This window comes from Euprymna scolopes, chromosome 45 (assembly GCF_053919585.1).
Source record: "Euprymna scolopes isolate OS-2025 chromosome 45, ASM5391958v1, whole genome shotgun sequence".
NCBI lineage: Eukaryota > Metazoa > Mollusca > Cephalopoda > Sepiida > Sepiolidae > Euprymna > Euprymna scolopes.
In genome coordinates this window covers 59902763-59926266 of record NC_136526.1, presented here as the reverse complement: position 1 = coordinate 59926266, position 23504 = coordinate 59902763, and the positions used below count along the sequence as shown (strand labels likewise).

General features: G+C 34.4%; 2 long non-coding RNA genes across 2 annotated transcripts in view; one reads left to right on the top strand and one right to left on the bottom strand.

The window, feature by feature from the left end:
* LOC145269790 (uncharacterized) overlaps positions 1-23504 on the top strand; it is a 261099-nt gene that overhangs the window by 192328 nt on the left and 45267 nt on the right. The window lies entirely within an intron of this gene.
* LOC145269789 (uncharacterized) lies at positions 773-22385 on the bottom strand. The gene is made up of 3 exons (XR_013865239.1): positions 22234-22385; positions 9263-9377; positions 773-3356 (listed from the first exon to the last, which is right to left on the bottom strand). It is a non-coding gene; the product is annotated as an uncharacterized LOC145269789 (long non-coding RNA).

Below are 23504 nucleotides of genomic sequence, written 5' to 3'. Positions count from 1 at the left end.
AAAAATATAATATTTATGCGTATTTTACAACTGGACATCGACAGTTTGCCTGCTAGTATATCTCTAAAAATGAGAATGTGTGTTTGTGTTTTAATTATATCAGAAATGACATTTCCATGAACTGAACATCTTCAATTGTATCGGAAAGGACATTTATATAAACTGAACATTTTTGATTATATTGAAAATTACATTTATATAAACTCAACATATTTAATTATATTGGAAATGATATTTATATGAACTCAACATTTTCAAATATACCAGAAATTACATTTACATAAACTCAACATTTTCAATTATATTAAGATTGACATTTATATAACTCAGCATTTTCAATTATATTATACTAATATTTATGCATATTTTACGACCGGACATCGCCAGGTTGCCTGCTAGTATATCCTCAAAAAATAAGAATGTGTGTGTGAGAATAACTCAACCAATGTACTTTTTTATCTGAATACTTAGAAAATTTGTATATACAGTATTCAGACGTGGAAAAGTGTAAACCAGTATTCATTCGGAAACAAGAGCTCTTTAGGGGTAAAAATTGAAAAGTTGGGAATTGGAGTAATCAGTTTTGTATGCTGTTCAACTGTTTCACGACTATGCATGCGCGAATCATTCAGAGCTTCCTCATGTTAAAAATGGATTTGAAAACAATGTTCACATACGTGGAAACATTGCCTAATGGTTGTCGTTCTTGACTCACTCTCTTTAGATTTTAATTTCGATCTTAGCTCGAGTAAAAAACATAATACTCACACGCACATGTCTCAGTTTCTTTCCATTTTATTTACTATATTGGGTACAATATAACAATCAGTACATGATTGGCTTTAATAATAATTAATGCTAAATCTGCATAAATTAAACATCATATTTATAAGTATTATACGACCGGGCTATGCCAGTCAACCTGCTAGTTATATTGAAAAATATGTGTTTATTTTTTTGCATCATTACTTTTTGAAAACGAGTTTGTATGCTTTAAAATTATGGGAGAGAGAGCACCGTTTTGAATTGGATGATCAGTGGACTAATGTTTTTCATGCTAAATATGAGGCAGCAGATTGTTCTATATTTGCTAGCAATGTGAGTGTCCTCATTTTTGGGAATAAATGATGTACTGCCTACAGTAAGCAACTCAGGCGGCTCTTCATCACCACTGATGATCCTATTGAATGCCTTGGCATAGTGATGATGAAGTGCGCTCAGTTTTTTCAGCAAGAAATTTGGTATGTGGTCTTTTTCTGGAGCCTTGAAATTACTGCATTGAGCTACCTTCCTGCAGACAAATTCCTTGGTAATTTTTAGAGCTGGCACTCTCCAGTGTGTGTTCGCATGTGTTTTGTTACATGATTTTGTTGTGCAAATGCTTTACCACACACTTCACAAGAAAAAGGTTTCTCTCCAGTGTGTGTTCGCATGTGTTTTGTTACATGATTTTGTTGTGCAAATTCTTTACCACACACTTCACAAGAAAAAGGTTTCTCTCCAGTGTGTGTTCGCATGTGTTTTGTTACATCATTTTGTTTTGCAAATGCTTTACCACACACTTCACAAGAAAAAGGTTCATCTCCAGTGTGTGTTCGCATGTGTCTCGTTACATCATGTTGACGTGCAAATGCTTTACCACACACTTCACAAGAAAAAGGTTTCTCTCCAGTGTGTGTTCGCATGTGTTCTGTTACATGATGCTGATGTGCAAATTCTTTACCACAAATTTCACAATAAACAGGTTTCTCTCCAGTGTGTGTTTGCATATGTCTCGATACATTATTTTGATGTGCAAACGCTTTACCACAAACTTCACAGGAAAAAGGTTCATCTCCAGTGTGTGTTCGCATGTGTCTCGTTACATCATGTTGACGTGCAAATGCTTTACCACACACTTCACAGGAAAAAGGTTTCTCTCCAGTGTGTGTTCGCATGTGTTCTGTTACATGATGCTGATGTGCAAATTCTTTACCACAAATTTCACAATAAACAGGTTTCTCTCCAGTGTGTGTTTGCATATGTCTCGATACATTATTTTGATGTGCAAACGCTTTACCACAAACCTCACAGGAAAAAGGTTTCTCTCCAGTGTGTGTTCGCATATGTCTCGTTACATCATGTTGATGTGCAAATGCTTTACCACACACTTCACAAGAAAAAGGTTTCTCTCCAGTGTGTGTGTGCATGTCTTGTTATTATTTTATGGGCAAAGTTTTTACCACACACTTTACAAGAAAAAGGTTTCTTTCTTTTTTGTTTTATTTTACTTCAATCGACATTCTCAGATATCTAGGGGCCCACAATCTGGGGCTAACACTTGAAGTCTATATGAGATGCATAGATATTCAAATGTTCCATTTAAGGTCTTTATCTTTCAAACACGGAGAACATAATTTTCCTCTCCCCAATTAACCATATTTATATGTTGTAGTATATCTTTCATTTTGGTTTCTTGGCCTTACTGGATTACAGGACAAGTATTTATCAAGTCTGGTGGAGTATCCAACTTAATGCTAGTAAGGAGATCTTATTTGGGTAGCAATACTATGTGATTTTGAATATTTGGTCAGGATTTACTTCTATGGAAAAAGTATCCTCATGCCAGGTTGTTCTGACAAACCCCTGTACAGAGAGACTTAAACACTCGAGGACAGTGTCTAGTAGGCATTCAATTTCTCTCCAGTAGGCATTCAAATTCTCTCCTGTAGGCATTTAAGTTCTCTCCAGTAGGTATTCAAGTTTTCTCTCCAGTTTGTTCGCATGTTTTATGGTACATCACGATTGTTTGCAAATGCTTTGCCACCCTCTTTACAAACAAATATGCTCTTTTGTTGGAGTTTCAGAATAATTTGAAGATGCCATACCACACACTTCACATGTGTTATGTGTCAGCGTGTTAGTCTTTAACCTTTAACTGGTTGAACATGTTTTACCACACAATTCACAAATCTTTATTTTTTCTAATGTGTTATGATTTCAAATTGCTTGAAGATGCTCCTCCAATATTATATTTTTATAGCAAAATGTCATTTGCAAACATTTGCAAAAGATAAGCTTTTGCAGTAGTGTTTATTTCTAAAGTTCTTACTGAAAATTTTAAGCAAAGATTTACTCAAGAATAACATTTGTTTTCGATGTCTCCAAACACGTTTTTATATCAAAATGAAACAAATTTTCTGACAAGTTTTTTTTCACTCTGTGTTCATCAACATATGTTCTTCAGTTTCTGTTTTATTTCTGCAAATTGATTCATTTTTGTTCTTTTATAGGAAATCAGTGATAATCCCAGTTCAGAAGTATCAAATTGACGTTTACGTTTATTATATGAGTTTATTGTCCATTGAAACTCTTACCTGTGAAGGGAAAAAATATACAAATTTTAAATAAAAAATATGCAATAAATCAAGCCAAAAACTAATAATAAATAGCTGTTTAACCAAGCCACCCGTATGCTACAAACTGAAGTCCCACTTTACCTCGTTATCAACTGGACGATGTTCTGACCATTGTGTCCTGATTCTTTCTTTCACATGGTTGTTCTACTAATTAGAGCTTTGTCTCATTTTCTAACTATTTTATTTTTTGGGGACATATATCAAAACTCAAATCTTTGTGGTTGGCTTCTAATTATCAAAGTATACCTTTTTATCACACTGATTCACTGGGATTTCCTCGCTTGGACTCTTCAAACTCGACAAATACATCAGAAAACATCACCCTTTACTAAATAACAACCTTTTCTGTCAAATCCTACTTACACACTGAATCCTTAACTATGATGGTGAGTTTATGTGATATTTCCTTTCTTTTTCATAAGAGCATCCAAGATATCAAAACAGAGATATTCGACATACATTCATCTCTAAAAAATTATATGGTATCTTGTTATATCTTTTCTTTATTTACGTATATACGGCATATTTTAGTTTTTCTTTCTCATTACTCTGAGTGATTTGTTCTGACTTCCTATGTACATGAAGACTTCTCGTATCTTCCCAACATCTGCATTTTTAACTTGTCTCAAGATTTACTATTTGATTCAAAACCGTTATTTGCAGCCTGCTTTAATTAAAGCCACACAACATCGCAGAGCCCATCTGAATTTTCTAGAGGTGCCCCCCTAATTTTTGTGCTGGAACCGGTTGTACATTTTCTCAAAAAAAATACATCATAAAATTAACAATTTTTTACATGCATTAACAGTAACTTAATGACGCATTTAAAAATATGATCTTCTAGACATCAACGTTAAATAAGCATCTCTTCAGTTTTCTCTATTTTTTCTAAAGAAACAAACAACAACAAAAATCTCTTAAAACTAAAAAAATTTACATTCATGAGTGTATTAGTATGTCTCGTATAAGTTTTTCCTATTAGCAGTACTTTTTTTCAATAATTTGGATGCCTGAAATATTGTATTTATTAAAAAGCTCATGAGTGTATTAGTCATATGCAATCAAAAGTACATTAGTTGTATACGTTTGAGACAATTATTCCAACGAGGGTTCCATTTATTAAGCCTACAAGTAGAAGAAATACATAGTTATCAGTAAAATGTGTTTTTATATGATCATAAACTACATTTCACATGCAAATGTTTTACAATGTTAGATTTCAAATAAATACAGATTGATGAATATTGAATAGATGTTTTATAGATTAAAAAATATTTGTACATTTAATTGTTTTAATGAAAACATGTGTTTTCGATGTAAATAATATATATAATGCCAGCTCACTATAAAACCGAAAGAGTCCACATGAAATCAATATTGGATGTGAATTGATTGATGAATACTCAACATATATGATGGATCCAGTGAATGTTTATGCCTTTTATAAGATCATATTTGAACCTTACATATTATCATAATGTATGTAGATTCTCACAATTTGGTTAACTATAAATAATTATTTCAACTAGTTCCATATTTAATAAACTTAAGAATAGAAGAAATAGATACTCAGTTTTTCATAAAATTCTATTTCATAAAAGAAAAACTCGTATAGTTCAGAAGGATATGCTTTCTCTTGTTTTACAACGTTTAACGTGGAGCAATTGGCATTATATTGATAATCTGCAAAAAAAGACCAATTTCACAAAATAATATAATTTTGTACATGTTTTTCGCAAAATATTAAGATGCCATGAAACATAACCAAATAAAAATCATTCATCCTTTTCACATGAACAAATGGAAATATCTAATATGCATGTAATAAATCTGGTAATTCTTTTCCCATACTTTTTTAAAACTTTTACATATATGCCTTAATATATTTCATTAGTTCATATATTTACCCACATAAAAAATAACATCAAGTTGAAGGTTAAAAATATTATAAACCGTCATTATTGATAAGAAAGATGTTTGCATCCTTTAATAAAATATTAAAGAAACATAAGTTATAATATTTGTATTATTTTTACTTGAATACTTTATTAAAATTAGGTTTATTTATACACAAATACAAGTGGATTATCATTTAATATTATATCTTATTCATTTGAGAAAATTCGATTTTTATGAAAATATGTTTGTGTGTAATTGCCGTTGAAAATAAATCATTTGCAATACCTGTGCCTTGAATTTCTGGAATTATCAACGCATAAATTTAATGCTGCAAGTTTATACAGTGCTTCGTGCAACCAATTGTAAGAGATAAAGCCTTTTGCATCAGTTGCTTTATACTATTTACTGTTAATGTTATTTAGTTAATGGTTTTTGCCAACAGGTTATAAATATCTTTGAATAACAAATCTGGTATTTAAAAAAAAATTGGATTACTATTTTAGCTGCACTTGGCCTTTTGGTCAAGATCAAAGTGTAGTATCTTTCTTCAGATGCTGCACTTCCATTTCTTGTTCTCTTTCGGCGGAGGAGAAATCCTTCACGACTGAGACAATTTTTATTTTTGTACCTTTTCTCCACGTTAAAAAAACGACCCTGGTGTCTAACTCTGTCCCGTGGGGAGGCATAGTAAATAGGTACTAGTTTCATTTTGATTATTTTCAAGTTTCAGACGATATAACCTATTTTTTCAAACTTGGAAATTTATACAGAATTTCCAATTGAACTCTTTTGTGTCATCTATTATGGCTATAGTATCTTTACTAAATATAGGATGTATTGCTTTTATAAAAACAATTGTAATTAAAAATTTATACAATAATTTAGTAATGTGGACGAATATTGAATCCAATATTTAATTTATCAAGAAAGTTAAGCTAGCGCATAAGTTTTGTTTGATGAAGAAAATTGACTGTTGGTCACCATAGATATGATTTGGGTCTGGAAGTAGTAAAGTGAGAAATAATGGAGTTTTGCATTTAAACAAAACTTCGTATTTACAACATTCACTAGTGCCATTTACTAGGATGAAAAGGGGAAGATTGCAGCCATATATCTCTGCCAAGTAGAACATGTTGCAACACTAATATTCTTAGCAATCCTACACCATACTGACAAAGAAAATATGTTGGAATTGGAAAAATCAAACTGTGAGATTGGACGGTTTCCTACACCAAACTGAGATAGAAAATATGTTGGAATTGAAAAAATCAAACTGTTCAGATGATCATGCTTGGTATTGAAATGCAGACATATACAGTTTTATATTATATAATTGTGTAAATATCTATCCCTATTGTTGTGAGTTTAGAGTGCTAGTGCGCATGCGCACCAGATGTTTACAAATAGAACGAAATTGGCGCCTTTTCCCAGCTTAGTCGTTCGTTACCGACCATGTTGTTGTACCTGCTAAATTTTATGTTGAATAAAACCTTTCTAATATCTTAAAAGGTCTTTATTTTTCATTACAATTTATTCAACATAAAATGAAAAATTAACAGCAACAATGGATGCTATACTGAGACCTGGTAAATTCAAAGGATCGTCAGATACAACCGCTGACGAATGGAATCATTGGTATCGTACCCTCATCAACTGCATCGACTCTCTCACAGTCGCTCATCCTCAAAATCCTCCGAATAAGTTATGTATTCTGATTAATTTCATCTCACCGATGGTCTATTCTCTTATATCTCACTGTTCAACATTCGAGAGGGCTATTAGTATCCTTCAAGCAACCTATGTAAAACCGGTAAATTCTGTGTTTGCTCGTCACCTTCTCGCCACTAGGAACCAAAATCAAGGTGAATCTATTGATCAGTTTCTCCTAAAACTAAAGAATCTTTCTAAGGATTGTAAAGTTGAAGATGTTACTGCCTCTCAACATGCGGAGCTAGCGATACGTGACGCATTTATCACAGGTCTCACTTCCTCAACTATTAAGCAGAGATTACTTGAAAGTTTTGAAATTAACCTAGATCATGCCGTAGCAACTGCACGAAGTCTAGAAATGGCCCAACATAATGCAGCAGCTTATTACACATCAATTGTAGCAAAGGCATCTATTCATGCAGATAAATCTGAAAATAACTCTAGTTTGGAACAAACTAATGAATGTGCTGCTGTTTCCAGAAATAATTAGGCGATTCACTTCGCCAGATGCCAATTCTGTGGACGAGAAAATCATTCTTGAAATATTTGCCCAGCTCGGAATGCAGACTGCCTTAAATGCAGAAAGAGGGGCCACTTCTCTTAAGTCTGCCGATCTAAAATAAAACAAACAACTTATAATACCAGGACTAGTTCTGCATATATTGCCCTCACTGCGTCATCCCAATGCACTCCATGCACACAATATTCTGTAGTAAATGCAACAATTAATAGTACCTGTTTGAAAGCTATGGTAGACAGTGGAAGCACTCATAACTTTATACGAATGAACATCGTGAGATCACTCCACCTTAGTATATTACCTTCTAATGATACGGTAAGCATGGCTTCCTCGAATCTCACGAGCAAAACCTGAGGACACTGTGTTGCATCCATCGCTGTTAATGGACAAATTTACACTAATATGCGTCTATCTATCCTTCCCAACTTGTGTGCTCCAATTATACTAGGACAAGAGTTCATGCAATTGCATAACCGGGTGGAATTCCGTTATAATGGAAAGATACCATCTTTACAGATTTGTAACGTCACTCAGATGAAAATCGAGCCACCGTCTCTTTTTGCTAATTTAGCAAAGAATTATAAACCCATCGCAACAAAAAGCAGAAACTACTCAGCATCGGACTGCGAATTTATCCGGAATGAGATACAAAAATTATTAAAAGAAGGTATCATAATCAAATCGAATTCCCCATGGGGAGCCCAAGTACTAGTAACTAGAAATGAAAGACATAAGCGTCGCATGATCGTTGACTATTCTGCAACTATAAATCGGTTTACACTTTTGGATGCTTTTCTGCTTCCCAAAATTTCGAATATCATACGCCAACTATCACAGTACAAAATTTTCAATAAGTTGGACCTGAAGTCTGCATATTATCAATGCCCTATACGTAAAGACGAGAGAATTTACACAGCATTTGAAGCTGACGGAGGACTATACGAGTTTTCTAGGTTACCTTTTGGGCTAACGAACTCAGTAGCTGTGTTTTAACGTATTATGCATAATCTGATTCAAGAACATGAACTCCAAGGTACATTTGCCTACATTGATGACATTGTCATTGGAGGAAAAACTAATAAAGAATTAAACGAAAATATGGAAGCTTTTAAAAAGGTTATCAACCGTCTTAACTTGCAACTAAACCCTGTAAAATGTGAATATGGTATAACCAAACTAAACTTTCTAGGGCACTTATTGGAAAATGGAACAATCAGTCCTGATCCAGACAGACTTACACCACTAAAAGAATTACCGATTCCGAACTGCAGTAAGTCACTCAGGCGGGCTCTAGGTCTCTTCTCATACTATTCACCATGGATAGAGAATTTCTCAGATCGGATTTCACGTTTATTAAACATTACGTCCTTTCCTATCACTGAGAAACTCAAAAATCAATTTCAAGCCATGAAAGATGAAATTTGCAAGGCTTTGGTTGCAGCCATTGTGAATGAAGTTCCTTTTACGATAGAAACTGATGCATCTGCGACAGCAGGTCTTTATTTTTCATTACACCTATCTCAAAATTTAAAGAAATATAACACTATTATTATGTTTAAATTCATCTTATTAAAATTTTTATGGTTCCACTTTTTATTATTCAACATAGTTTTTGGTGTTTAAATTAACTGGCCTTACAAAAATTTACCATTCAAATAAAACAAAATTCACACAATTAAAATAGTCATTAAAAAAATAAGGGAAATTAAAAATTTTTACAAATAAAAATAATTACCTGTTATTTAAAAAATATTTGAATCTTAAGCAATATTTTTTCTTTAAAGGCCATGAAGCTATACTTCAGTATTCCGACAATAGATATAAGGCAGTTCAGATTTTCTGGAATTGGTCTGAAAAAAGAATTAATAAAATAATTTTCGTTTAATACAATAAAAAGACATGAAAAATTGCAAATTCTCATTGTTATAAATTTATTCAAAACATTTAAATTTTTTATTGATGTTTTTGTTACTTAATCGTTTGTAATGTCCTTTATGCTAATGTTAGAGTTAAAATAATACCTGCTAGAGTACAGGCCAAGCAAAGAATTTTCTTGAGTCAATGATTCTTTATAACATCTTCCAAAATTGACGGCTTTGACAATACTGAATCTGCTAATATATTTTTGTGATCTGTAAAGGATATGCATATATTTGAACAACTAGACGAGGATGTTGAATATGGAATGTCAGTGGAAGTAGACAGTCTATTATTGAATATAGGCAAAAACTTAAATAAATATTCGATGGCGAATGCATGACATTGGTCAGATGAGAGGTGATAGAGTCAGCATTGGAAGGGTCAACTTAAAGTCAAAATAGCAGAAACAGGTTTACAGTAGTTTTCAAGTGAATGAATAATCCTTAGACATGTAGCAAGAGAATCACAATAAAAGGAACGAGTTAATAGTGGTTAATAAATGCTAAATATATTTTGACAAACAGTGTAGAGTGAGGTAAAGTAATGCAACTGCAGGTATTCTAATAATCATCTCTGAACACATATTCCATACCTTGAAAAAAGTAGGGCAGTAGGCCTTGGAATATTTACAACATTTGATTGAGTTTGGGATAAAGTTTTTTCTTAATGTAGCAAGAGAATCACAATAAAAGGAATAGGTTAATAGTGGTTAATAAATGCTAAATATTTTTGGACAAACAGTGTAGAGTTAGGTAAAGTAATGCAACTGCAGGTATTCTAATAGTCATCTCTGAACGCAGATTCACTGCATTGAAAAAAGTAGGGGAAGCTAGGGCAGTAGGCCTTCGTATATTTACAGCATTTGATGGAGTCTGGGATGAAGTTTTTTCTCATGAAAATAAAATCATACAATATCACTGCATGATTAATATAATCAGATTCTTCTTAGACAAAAAAAAATCAGGTTGTCTTCGGTAATTGTATGTCAACACATGATATAAATGCAGCTTTGCTTCAGAGTTCGACCATTATACTTTTATTATTCCTGATATTCATTAGGAAAATGATAAAATTGTGTCTGAGATTGATATGTTTGTTATTGGACACCAGACCTTTTTATATACTTGAGACAAAATCTAATTTACAAATATGTACGAAATGTACAAAACCTTAGAAAATTACTATCAGTCTCTGGTGGAATGAGTCATAAATAGATGGTAACATTTACTGCTGCTAAGACTAAGCTTCTTTCTTTTAAAAATTATAAGAAACATTCTCATCCACTCCCTGATTGTTATCACTAATAACATGTTACGTGAAAGTTTTTTGTTTAAACTATCAGCCTAACATCAACGGGCAACATGAATTGGAACAAATAGATTGCTTCTAAGAAGGTTGGTTTGTTGTTACCTCAACCAGGGTGATGCATCTACCACAAGTCTTTTCCTTATAGACAGAATCCTAAACAGAATTTCCAATCTAATAAATTGCATACAATCAACCGAGCGCTAGCCCTTCTCCCATCGCCATAATGTTGCATCCATGTGTCTGTTTTACAATTCCTTTAATGAAGTGTTCTGGCGAACTCATAGCACTTGTGCCCCATGAATATCCCAACATATCAAATAGGCAACAGAATATTACTGTTAAGTATATACGTTCCTAGATTAATGAAATATTTTTTTTTCTACAACGCACCCAACACTTATCAAGGCCTGGAGGCGATCCGAGGATAAGGGTTAATGAATGAGAAAATATCATAATCATTAATAGTGGAAATCTTCTAAATTGGATGACTTAAGGGGATGGCTCATCAAGAACTTGTTCAGCTTGGACCTCAAGACGACCATAATTTAGTCAGTTGAAAAGCAGGAAAAAGAAATAGAGTTCCACAAGCGTGTAGTTCTCAGAAAGAAACTTAGTTCATGGAATCTACGTTAAGGTTTAGGCTTAGATAAAGAGTGGGGAAAATAATTGATAGTGGTATCAGCATGAAAGTCAGGCAAGTTGGGACAATAGATTAGAGCTCAGACGAGCACTTGCCATGAAAAAAAAAGATGAAGCAAAGACAGGCTCGCAATGTCTTTCTGTGGAAATGCGGTTGCAAGGAAGAAAAAAGGGCATCCCCCACTAGGTTACGAAATCTATTTTGAACTCTGTCAAGGTGTGATGTTTCTAGTAGCTCTTGACCAGATGTGGCAATAGTACTCCATCGTAACACATACATGACTTTTATACAGGTAAAGAATTTCATCAGCAGTGAGATATCTACTGGAGCGGTAGAATGATTCAACCATTTTCTCAGCAGACTTAGTAACAGATTACATATCCGTGTTCCATCTCAGATGAGGAGTAAAGATCAGACCTAGAAGCTTGTAAAAACATGGATCAAGATGAGAGCCACTTATTTCAATTGATCATAGATAAGGATCAGTGTTGATTATGTAAAGATAGAAGGTTTTTTTTATGCATTAAAAGTAACCAGCCACTTCTTTCCCCATTGACCATGTGTGCAAAGATGAGAAGAAAAAAAATCAGAGAAGACTTGTTCGTATATGGCCTTTGATATATTGCCATAGATGGTAGTGTTGTCAGGGTTAGGGTTAGGGTTAGAACTCCATCCTCCAACATAGACCCCTAGTACCATGTCTCCTTCTCCAACATTAGTTGTCTACGTTCCAACCTTCCAGAGGTTGAAATCCAATTACAGGAGATGAAAGCAGACATATTCTTTCTAAGTCAAACAGGCATAGGACCGGCCACTTCCCTAGATGAGTTCATAATTAAAGGATACTCTAACTTAGCATTTAAATCTGACCCCCAAGATAGCCATGGTTATGGAATATGTGCCTACATAAAAGATGGCTTCCTGTGTGGTAGGGATATCTGCAGAGAGGACCCTAATTTACATTATATGTGCTTCCGGGTTGCACTTCCTTACACCACTGCATTTATATTTGCCCTCTATCACCCCCACAACAGCGGGGTTACTATCTTTAAGAGTATATCTGTTGTATCAATTAAGATAAAAATGAAATGTAATAAGTCCCCAGACGTACCTCTCCATCATACAGTATATCGATACACTAAGGCTGACTGGGATAGCTTCCGTACATTTATAACTGATCTACCTCTGCATTTCATATTTAAAAAGGATGTGTCCTCTATAGTATTAGACCTGACAGAATGGTTAATTGTAGGTATTGATCGTTTCATACCCTCGAAAAAGTATCAGCAAAAACCTAACAGCCAGCCATGGTTCTCTCCAGAATGTGCTGCTGCCATTGCGCACCGAAATCACTTTTTCCACTGTTTCCAATGTAATAGATGTATGGAAACTAAAGCCGCTTTCAGGACTGCGGACAACCATTGTAAGAAAGTAATAAAGAGCGCAAGATGGTTGTATGTTCAATCTGTTAAGTCCAAAGTAGCTGAACAGCGGCTTGGTTCCCACCAGTTTTGGCAAATAGCAAACAGAATTCTGAACAGAAGCGTGTGCTCCATCCCAACTATCATCAATGGACCTGAGGTAATCTCGTCAGCATCAGACAAAGCCAAACTCTTTGTCAAGAACTTTGCAGCTAATTCTACCTTTTGCGATCAAGGCCGCCAACCCCCAATATTTCCTCCTGTATCTGAAAACACACTATGTGATATATGTATATCTGTACGTGATGTTGCCAAGCTAATCAAAAACCTTGATTCCAGTAAAGCAACTGGCCCGGACGGTATTCCAATTATAGTACTCAAAAAACTTCAACCTGAACTAGCGCCCATACTTACAAAACTATTTAAACGTTGTCTTAAGGAGAATAGTTTCCCATCTCCCTGGAAAATTTCATCAGTATGTCCTGTTGTGGCACTATTTCCTTGTGCCACTGTTTCTAACACACTCTGCAGCATGGACGGGTGGTAAATTGTCCATGAGCGTAGAGATACAAAGAAACCCCTTCCCATAATTCCCTTGCTATCTTTCTGTCCTTTTTTCCTGCACGACCACCATGATGTGAGGACGCATAGACTGTCTCTCCGTAAATGAGGGGGGGCCACCCCCTCCCTCAACACTAGTTAGGGTAGGTTAGTTAGCTTTGAAAAGCCTATTGTAAAAATTAATTGTAAATTGTTTTTTTTTGTAATATATATTGTATCTCTAATGTAAAATAAAATAGTTAGTTATACCTTTGTATATTACAATTGTGTCGCGTGTCGTTTTTCTTGTGTCTGCCATGAATTCCTTCATAAATGTCTTAAGTCGAAAGGCGGCCCTGAGGACAAAGAAATGAAGATTCCCACCAGAATGCCACCAGGGTGAAGAGATCATCTTGAGAAAGGAAAGGAGCCACACCCAGAACCAACATCTCAGGTATGATTTTCTTCTTACTACACAAACCCTAATGACTGGCCCATCTTCATGTCTTCATGAGACCGCTTTAAGACATTTACTATAACACGTCTGTCGGTCACACCTCGGTGGCCGGCTGATTGTGGTATAAATGTTGCCTTAAGACGCAGGATTGACCCTGGTTAATTAACAGACGGATCTCGTCGCATCTGTGTCGCAGTATAAATGATGCACTATGACCAGAACATATTGTTTCCCAGCATGGAAATAATTTCGACCCTTAAACCCACGGCACAACCAAAAATAACGACCACTAGACGAATCGAATGAAAAAAATGGTCCACGGTCTTTAAAAACGGAAAAAACTATTATTTCTGGCAAAATTTTAAAAAAATGGCAGACCAGTACACACGCGCACAAAAAAAAAAAAAAAACGCACTCAAAAAAGAAAATTTAGAACCTGAACAAAAAATTGTCTTGCACCTACAAAAAAAAAAACGGTTTACAAAAGATCGATTTAAAAAAAAAAAAAGAGTATTGAAAGTAACCCTTCGAAAAAAAAAGTAAGAAATGTGTCCCACACAAAAAAAAACAGAGATGAGAAAAAAGTGTCTCTAGAATATGCAATATCTCTTTCTCTCTCACGCTTTCTCTCTTTCTGTCTCTCTCCGGATATATATCGATATGTGTGTATATCTATGCATCTTGTTATTACATGAAAAAAAAAAGAAAAAAATCCTTCAAACACGAAGCTCGAAAAATAAATTTAAAAAAAAAAAAAAGGAAAGAAAATAAAGGATACCTAACATTTTTTATCTGATCTTTATTTCAGGTTTATAAAAATATAGGACTTTTTAAAAAATTCTTTTGACTTTGCAAGTGCTAGATTCAGATTTGAAAAAATAGAACTTTTACATTACATTTTATTCCATGAACAGTTGATGTGTTTATTTTTCAGGTTAGGTAACAATTAAAGCTGAAACATAAGGGGACATTTTTTTGAATTGATAATGTTTCTTTTATTGATGTTTTGTCTGTTTAAAAAGAAAAAAAAATGTTACTGGTAAAAAAAAAAATTGGGGTTAGATAATATGAAAGTTTTGTGTTAGAATGTATTTTACAAAATTGTTCAAAATAAGATTGTTTTTCTATTTTCTTATTTTTTTTTAAACTCGTAGAAATGTTTAATGTCTACCTGTCACTCATTTTTTAAAACAATGGCCGCACATAGGAAAGATAAGCGAAGATGACCTCGTCATGGTGTTTGCGAGGGTGTTGAGGAATGGGTGGTAGAACAATGCTATCTGCCTCTCTCTCTCTCTCTCTTCTTCTCTCTATCTTTCTCTCTCTCTCATTCCCTTACCTTTTAGGGTCTATGAGGACGAGAGAGAAAATTGTCGAAGATTTTTTTGTTATTACGTAATGATATCATGAGGGTGGTAGGGTGTGTAATGGCATCGCTCTGTTTCTATCCCCTTCTTTTCCCCCTCAGTCTCTTTCTCTACTCTTGCGTTTTAATGATTGTATAGCTAAACCCCCATGGCTGATTGCAGGAGGGCATATAATAACGAATTAACTTGGAGTTTTTTAAATTTTTCTACCAAGTTTGAAGAACAAAATTATTTATGCTTCGTTAAATTACATTAAATGATGTCTTCAATTGGTTTTTATTAAAAATAAAAACTGAGACGATTATTCAAACAGCACTTAAAGTACTTTTTTGAAGTCTTCGAGTGTTTGGAAAAGCCAACTGTTACATGATTACGTTATTTTTTTAAGAGTTCTCTGAAATGTTCATAGTTTTTCTTAAAGAAAAATTACGCTATTACATTTCGAATATTCTCTGAATTTTTAATAATTTCTAAGGAAATATTGTTTGACTAACGAAAGAAATTTTCCTGAACTCTAGATGATTTTAAGGAAGAATTATTCGAGCAAATTCTTTAATTGAAGGTTTATTTGAAATTGGACCGTATGATAGGGGTCCCTGAAATATTGACTGAGGAGTATATACGTAAAATTGAATTAATTATTAAGAAAAAAAAAAGATTTCCTTAGTCTAGAAAGATCTCTCTTTAATTGAAACTTTAATTTTTTCGAGCTGTTAACTATACAGAACGGGTCGTTAACTAATGTGACTCCCAGGTGTGGCGGGAGTTTATTAATTCGAAATAATCCTTGTGAGTGAGTTTAGGAAAAGAATTGCTTTTAAATGATAAAATAATTACTTTGGAAAATAAAGTTAATTAACGTGAAATGTTTCTGAATTCGAAATGACCTTGATAATGACCTATAAGAAGAAATGATTTTTAAGAATCAATTAAATAACTTTAAATGTACACTGAATTTTAAAAATAATAATTACGAAATGAAAAATTTGGGATGTTTCTGAATCTCATTGTGAAGGGTGAATTGATTCAAAATGAATTGTCTATGATCTTTTCGGAAGATTAATTTTAATAATGAACCAAATGTTTGGAATAATTTTTTAATTGTATTACGAAAAATGGGTCTATTCGAAGTTTATGACCTTTTGAGAAGATTGGTTTTTATAATAATAAATGAATTACTTTGGAAAGAAGTTAACTAACATAAATTGATTTTAACGATGAACCAAAATACTTGAAATAATTTTTAAATTTTGGAATTAAATTTTAATGATCTTTTGTAAATCAAGTTTTGAAAAAATACACATACTTTTTAAATGTACCCTGAAATTTGGGAAAAAGTTAATTATGAATGTAATAACTGAAATGCGTTTGCATTGTGTAAACAAATTCTAATTGTGACCGAGGTGCTCTGAAATGATTTTTTTAAAAATGTTTTCTTTTTAAGAAAAAAAAATTGTTAACACCCTATTTCATTGATTTAATGTATACCAGGTTTCTGAATTGTTTATTTTTGGAATTTTTTCCCCCCTAATTGAGTATTCTAACTCATGAAGGCTGAGTGCCCTTCTTAATTAATTCTTTATATAATTAATAAATATTCCGTGGTGGATAGTTTTTATTGGTCGCTCGGCGGCAGACTCCTTGCTCTAACAGAATTAATTGGATTAGAACCTCTGAAGACCAAGGTTTTACTAAATCCATATAGGTCGGCGTGATGAGGTCACGTAACCCCGACTTATCTAAAATACATTATACTGGTTGCTGAAGAGAGCGTAAGTCCAGTAACTGAAGTAATAACTTGGAATACATATAGGTCGGCGTGATGAGGTCACGTAACTCCGACTTGGTTAAAATACATTATACTGGTTGCTGAAGGGAGCGTAAATCCAGTTACGAAAATATTGTTATGCAGACTAAATTAAAAAACGTATAGGTCGGCGTGATAAACTCACGTAGAATCCGGCTTAGTGAAATATGTATAGGTCGGCGTGATAAACTCACGTAGAATCCGGCTTAGTCAAATACGTATAGGTCGGCGTGATGAACTCACGTAAAATCCGGCTTTGTTAAAAAATATTATACTGGTTGCTTAAGAAAGTGTAAATCCAGTAACTGAAATCATGAGGTCATTGCCTCGATGGAGGGCGAGGATGATTACCCTCTCTGGTATTTGAAGCAGTATACCAGTCTACCAGGAGCCTGGTGGAAAAAAATAACTTGCTTCACTGAGTTCCTGATGGAACGTAGAGCATGGGGACATTGATTGCTGACGGCCGGTTGACGCACCATTCACGGAAAATTAGGGACTTCTGAAATTTATGAATACTCATAAATTTCGGATAGCATAGGGAGGGATGTGGCACTATTTCCTTGTGCCACTGTTTCTAACACACTCTGCAGCATGGACGGGTGGTAAATTGTCCATGAGCGTAGAGATACAAAGAAACCCCTTCCCATAATTCCCTTGCTATCTTTCTGTCCTTTTTTCCTGCACGACCACCATGATGTGAGGACGCATAGACTGTCTCTCCGTAAATGAGGGGGGGCCACCCCCTCCCTCAACACTAGTTAGGGTAGGTTAGTTAGCTTTGAAAAGCCTATTGTAAAAATTAATTGTAAATTGTTTTTTTTTGTAATATATATTGTATCTCTAATGTAAAATAAAATAGTTAGTTATACCTTTGTATATTACAATTGTGTCGCGTGTCGTTTTTCTTGTGTCTGCCATGAATTCCTTCATAAATGTCTTAAGTCGAAAGGCGGCCCTGAGGACAAAGAAATGAAGATTCCCACCAGAATGCCACCAGGGTGAAGAGATCATCTTGAGAAAGGAAAGGAGCCACACCCAGAACCAACATCTCAGGTATGATTTTCTTCTTACTACACAAACCCTAATGACTGGCCCATCTTCATATCTTCCCGAGACCGCTTTAAGACATTTACTATAACACGTCTGTCGGTCACACCTCGGTGGCCGGCTGATTGTGGTATACTGTATTTAAGAATTCAGGTGATCGCTCATCCCCCTCTCAGTACAGGCCAATAAGTCTCCTGTGCGTCATGAGTAAGTTGCTGGAATCTGTGTTAAATACAGAAGTAATCAACCATCTCAACAAAAATAACCTTCTTAGTGACACTCAATATGGTTTCCGTTCTGCTAGATCTACAGCAGATGTGCTTACAGTTATATCTCATAGGATTAGCAAATCTCTCGACGGAGGCAACCTTTCTAGGGCAATTGCTCTTGACATATCTAAGGCCTTTGATAGGGTATGGCATAAAGGTTTACTTCATAAGATCTCTAGATATGGTATAGCTGGAAATGTCTTCTCAATTATTAAATCATTTCTTTCTGATAGGCTCATAAGAGTAGTAGTTGAGGGGCAAAAATCAGAAGCCCACAGTATTAATGCCGGTGTCCCTCAGGGGTCCATCCTGGGCCCAACTCTTTTCCTGATCTACATTAATGATCTTCCAAATCACATCCTTACATCATTTGTAGACATTTATGCTAACGACACTACCATTTATGGTAGCACATCTAAGACAGTAAACGACCAAGTTCTCTCCAATTCTCTCTCCTCTGATCTTGAGCATGTAGTACAATGGGGAAAGGAGTGGCTGGTTACTTTTAATGCATCTAAAACCAAGCTTCTCTCTTTACATCATCAACATTCTGATCCACATCTGGCATCAATTAAAATGAATGGCTCTCGTCTTCAGGAGGCCTCAAGTTTTGATAAGCTTCTGGGCTTGACCATTACTCCTGATCTTAAATGGAACACGTACATCAAATCTGTTGCCAAGGCCGCTGGAAAAATGGTGGGATCTTTCTATCGATCCAGTAGATATCTCACTGCTGATGCAATTCTCTATTTATATAAGAGCCAGGTACGTCCAAGGATGGAATACTGTTGCCACATCTGGGCAGGAGCTGCTAGAAAGGACTTGTCCTGCCTTGATAGAGTTCAAAATAGACTTCGTAGCCTCGTAGGAGATGTCCTTTTCTCTTCCTTGCAACCTCTATCTCACAGAAGAGATGTTGCGAGTTTGTCTCTGATGTATCGTTATTTTCATGGAAAGTGTTCGACTGAGCTTCAATCTATGGTCCCCCCTCGCAAAACTTTCACAAGAAACACTCGTCTAGCTGTAAACACTATCAATAATTCCTCCCACTCTTTATCTGTGCCTAAACCTAAACGTAGATTCCATGAACAAAGCTTTTTTATTAGAACTGCACGCCTGTGGAATTGTCTTCCGTTTTCCTGCTTTCCGGCTGACTACAATATGGTTGTCTTCAAGTCTAACGTAAATAATTTCTTGATGAGCCGTTCCATATAAGTTATCAAATTTAACAAATTTTCATTGCTAATGATTATTATATTGTCCAATTTCTACTGTACACTCTTTAACCCTTATACTCGAGTGGCCTCTTGGCCTTGATAATGTGTTGATACTTATAAAAAAAAAAAGAAAAAGTCCAATGTGAACAAGTTCTAATTGAATCGTCCCCCTAAGTAATCCAAGTTACAAAATTCCCACTGTTTACTATGCTAAAATCACAATGACTAATGTATACCTATTAACCCTTATCCTTGAGTGGCCTCTGGGCCTTGATAAGTGGTGACACCCATGTACAAAAAAAAAAAAAATATCTGAGAAAATTGACCAGATCCTGTCTGCTAATCCTTCGGCTAACATTCACATTTGCGGAGACTTCAATGTCCATAATGTGGAAAGGCTGACCCACTCAAATAAAACAGATGATGAGGGGAGGTTCTGTCATGATTTTGCCATTGCCTATGACCTCACTCAGATTGTTTGCGAATCCACTCGTGTGCCTGATACTACTGCAAGCCTTCTAGACCTTTTTCTCACAACTTCCCCTGAGCTATGTTCTATCTCAACTGGGATCCTCCAACCACTCCGTTGTATCAGTTAAGATAAAAATGAAATGTAATAAGTCTTCAGACGTACCTCTCCACTGTAGTGTATATCAATACTCTATGGCTGACTGGGATAGCTTCCATACATTCATATCTGATCTACCTCTTAATTTCATGTTTAAAAAGGATGTGTCCTCTATAGTATCAGACCTGACCGAATGGTTAATTGTAGGCATACACCGATTCATACCATCCAAAAAATTCCAATTAAAACCAAACAGCCAGCCATGGTTCTCCCCAGAATGTGCTGCTGCCATTGCGCACAGAAATCACTTTTTCCATAGCTATCAATGTAATAGATGTACCAAGACTAAAGCTGCTTTCAGGACTGCCAGCAACCATTGTAAAAGAGTAATAAAAAATGCAAGAGAGCTATATGCTCAGTCTGTTGAATCCAAAGTAGCTAAGCAGCGGCTTGGTTCCCACCAGTTTTGGTAAATAATAAACAGGATCCTGAACAGAAGCGTGCGTTCTATCCCGACCATCATCAATGGACCTGAGGTCATCTCGTCAGCATCAGACAAGGCCAAACTATTTGCCAAGATCTTTACAGCTAATTCTACCCTTTGTGGTGAAGGCCATCAACTCCCCGTATTTCCTCCTATAACAGACAACACACTATGCAACATACAAATATCTGTGCATGAAGTCGCCAAGCTAATCAAGAACCTTGATTCCAGTAAAGCAACTGGCCCAGACGGCATAAAGATGTTATAAAGCAGTTTGTCAAAGTTCTCTTTCTAACACTGCAATTATTCATCCAATTTTGTAATATAGTGTGGTCATGCGAATGAACTACAAGGTGGAAAATCTCTCCTGTTATCTAACCTTGTTTATTCTGTATATTTGTTGTATTTTAAAAATTTTGAAAACAACGGTTCATAACACCAAAGTGCTCATGGGCCAAACAGTGGCAGGCTGGCTTGGTTTTATGGTGCCGAGACCTTTTGTTTATTCCATATATTTGTATTTTATTTTTAAAACAATAATTGGCGATTCTAGATGTGAAAATGCCAAGAACAGATTAAATATAATTGAGTCAAACTTTTGTTTGTCATTGTTTTCTTAAGCGACATAGTTACATTTAAATTTAAAATGTATGTGGATGTCAGGTTGACTGGTGAGCCTGATGAAAAAGAAATGGAAATTGATGATACTATAGAGGAAGTAGAGAGCAACACAGGATGATAAACGCACATAGACAGTTCTCCATCATTAAGACAACCTTCACGTTTCAGAACAAGAGTGCCAAAAAACTTGTTAACACAAATGCATAGAAAATACACAAATTCACCGGTGCACACAAAAATGATCATGATAATTCATCCTTTGGTCACAGCGAGGGGGAGGGGGTATTATCTTATAAGTTATTTGCTAATTGTACAGGAAGTACTAGTGAGTTATCAACACAGATGCATAAAAATGTCCACAAGTTCTCTTCCATATTTACAGGACTTTAGTGTCTTTTGTAAAATAAATGAAAAATATTTTTTAAAAAAATTAATTACTAACATCTACGATGTTTTATCTTTATAAAAAAAAATGCGTTTTTAGTACTTAAAATAGAAGTTAGAAAATTATTTTGTTTACATAAAATAATACATTTCCACTATGTTTGTTACATTCTGTGATTTTTAATAAATTCAGAAAATTTTATTTAATGAATTTTGGTGAATTTTTAAGTGGAGAGACTTCCTGTTGTTATTCTTATTATTATCATCATCATCATTATTATCATTTGTCAGTATCAGTATTATCCTCCAACCTTTTTCCAAATTTTCATTAAAAAATTATTCTATACGTAATATGTTTGGTAATCGCGATGTTTTAAATATAAAAAATTATTTTCAAGGCACTTAAAAAAACTTTAAAAAAGAAACATAAAAAAAACGAAACTTTAAAAACAAAAGTAAACAATAAAACCCCGATTAGAGTAATTTCTATAGTACCATTCTTCGTTTATATGCAATCATGGAATGTTGACTCATTTCTCTATTAAAACAAAGGCAATCATAATGGTTTCGACGCGCCCCTGTAGTAAAACAAAGGGAATCATAATGTAATAAAAAAAAGAGCTTCAAAAGCAATTAAATTAATAAATACTTACTTTTTGTTTGGCAATCTGTTTTTAACAAAGAAACGATTATAAGATGAGTTAATTTAAACGAGACGAGTTTGACGGGTGGAAGTCAACATTTTAAGATGGCGACCGGAAAAACAATTTCGCAGAAAATTAAAATATTTGTTTCATTTTATTGTGTTTTCATGTTTTCATCATCATCATCATCATCATCATTATTATTATTATTATTATTATTATTATTATTATTATTATTATTATTATTTTTATTATTATTATCATCATCATCATTATTATTATTATTATTATTATTTATTTATTTTATTTTATTTTTTGCTTTGTTTTACATATTAACGTACTCGAGCCATTATTGGCGATCACGCATATTAACGTACTCGTGCCATTACCACGGCATAGGAAATGGACGATGATAGTTATGTATGGGCAAAAATGACCGAATATAGGGGAAGCTGTTTTGAAAGCCGATTTAGCATACATTTTTGGGTAATCTCCAAAAATACCGTTAGGGCTTACAACATGGCCGCCAGAAGGGTCACGTGATCCAGCGGATCACGTGACTCTTCTGGCGGCCATGTTGTAAGCCCTAACGGTATTTTTGGAGATTACCCATTTTTGTAGGTTTCCGACTACTTTTAACGTTTTTTTTTTGTTTTGCTTAACTTAATATAATTCTTTTACTTAACATATTCACCGAATTTCACACTTCAAAACTCAAAAGCGGGATAATTAAACACAGTCGAAGTTCTGATAATCAGACGTCAAAATAAGGTTTTAAAACAAATTTTTTTTAATCTATAATCCTATCCCTTACAACAACACAATATGTTTTGTTCAGTTTCAGATGATTAATTTCAGCATATTTAGAACTCCCTCAAAACAAGGGGGGTGTAAGCAAAAAAAAAAAATATATATATATAAATATCGTTTATGAAAAATAAGTACACTGTTATAAAGTTTATTCTTCTCTTAATAATCGCTGAAAATTTCGTATTGATTGGATAATTACCTGATTTTTGGTAGATTCTTAAAAAGAAGGTCCGTCAAAAAGTACTTGCCTGCCCCCCCCCCCCAGTTTTGGCGGTGCCTTACCTAGATTACATGGAAGCCTAAAATTTCAGACAGTCAAAAGGCTGTTTGAAAATGACGTAAAGTAGTTTAAAGAGAGGTAGAGATGGATGTTTTTCTTTATTGACCCAGACGTGCAGCCCAGTGTTTTTTTAATGAAACCATGGTCCTTGCTCCTTTAATTAAAAAAAAAAATTAGGGCTTGAATTACA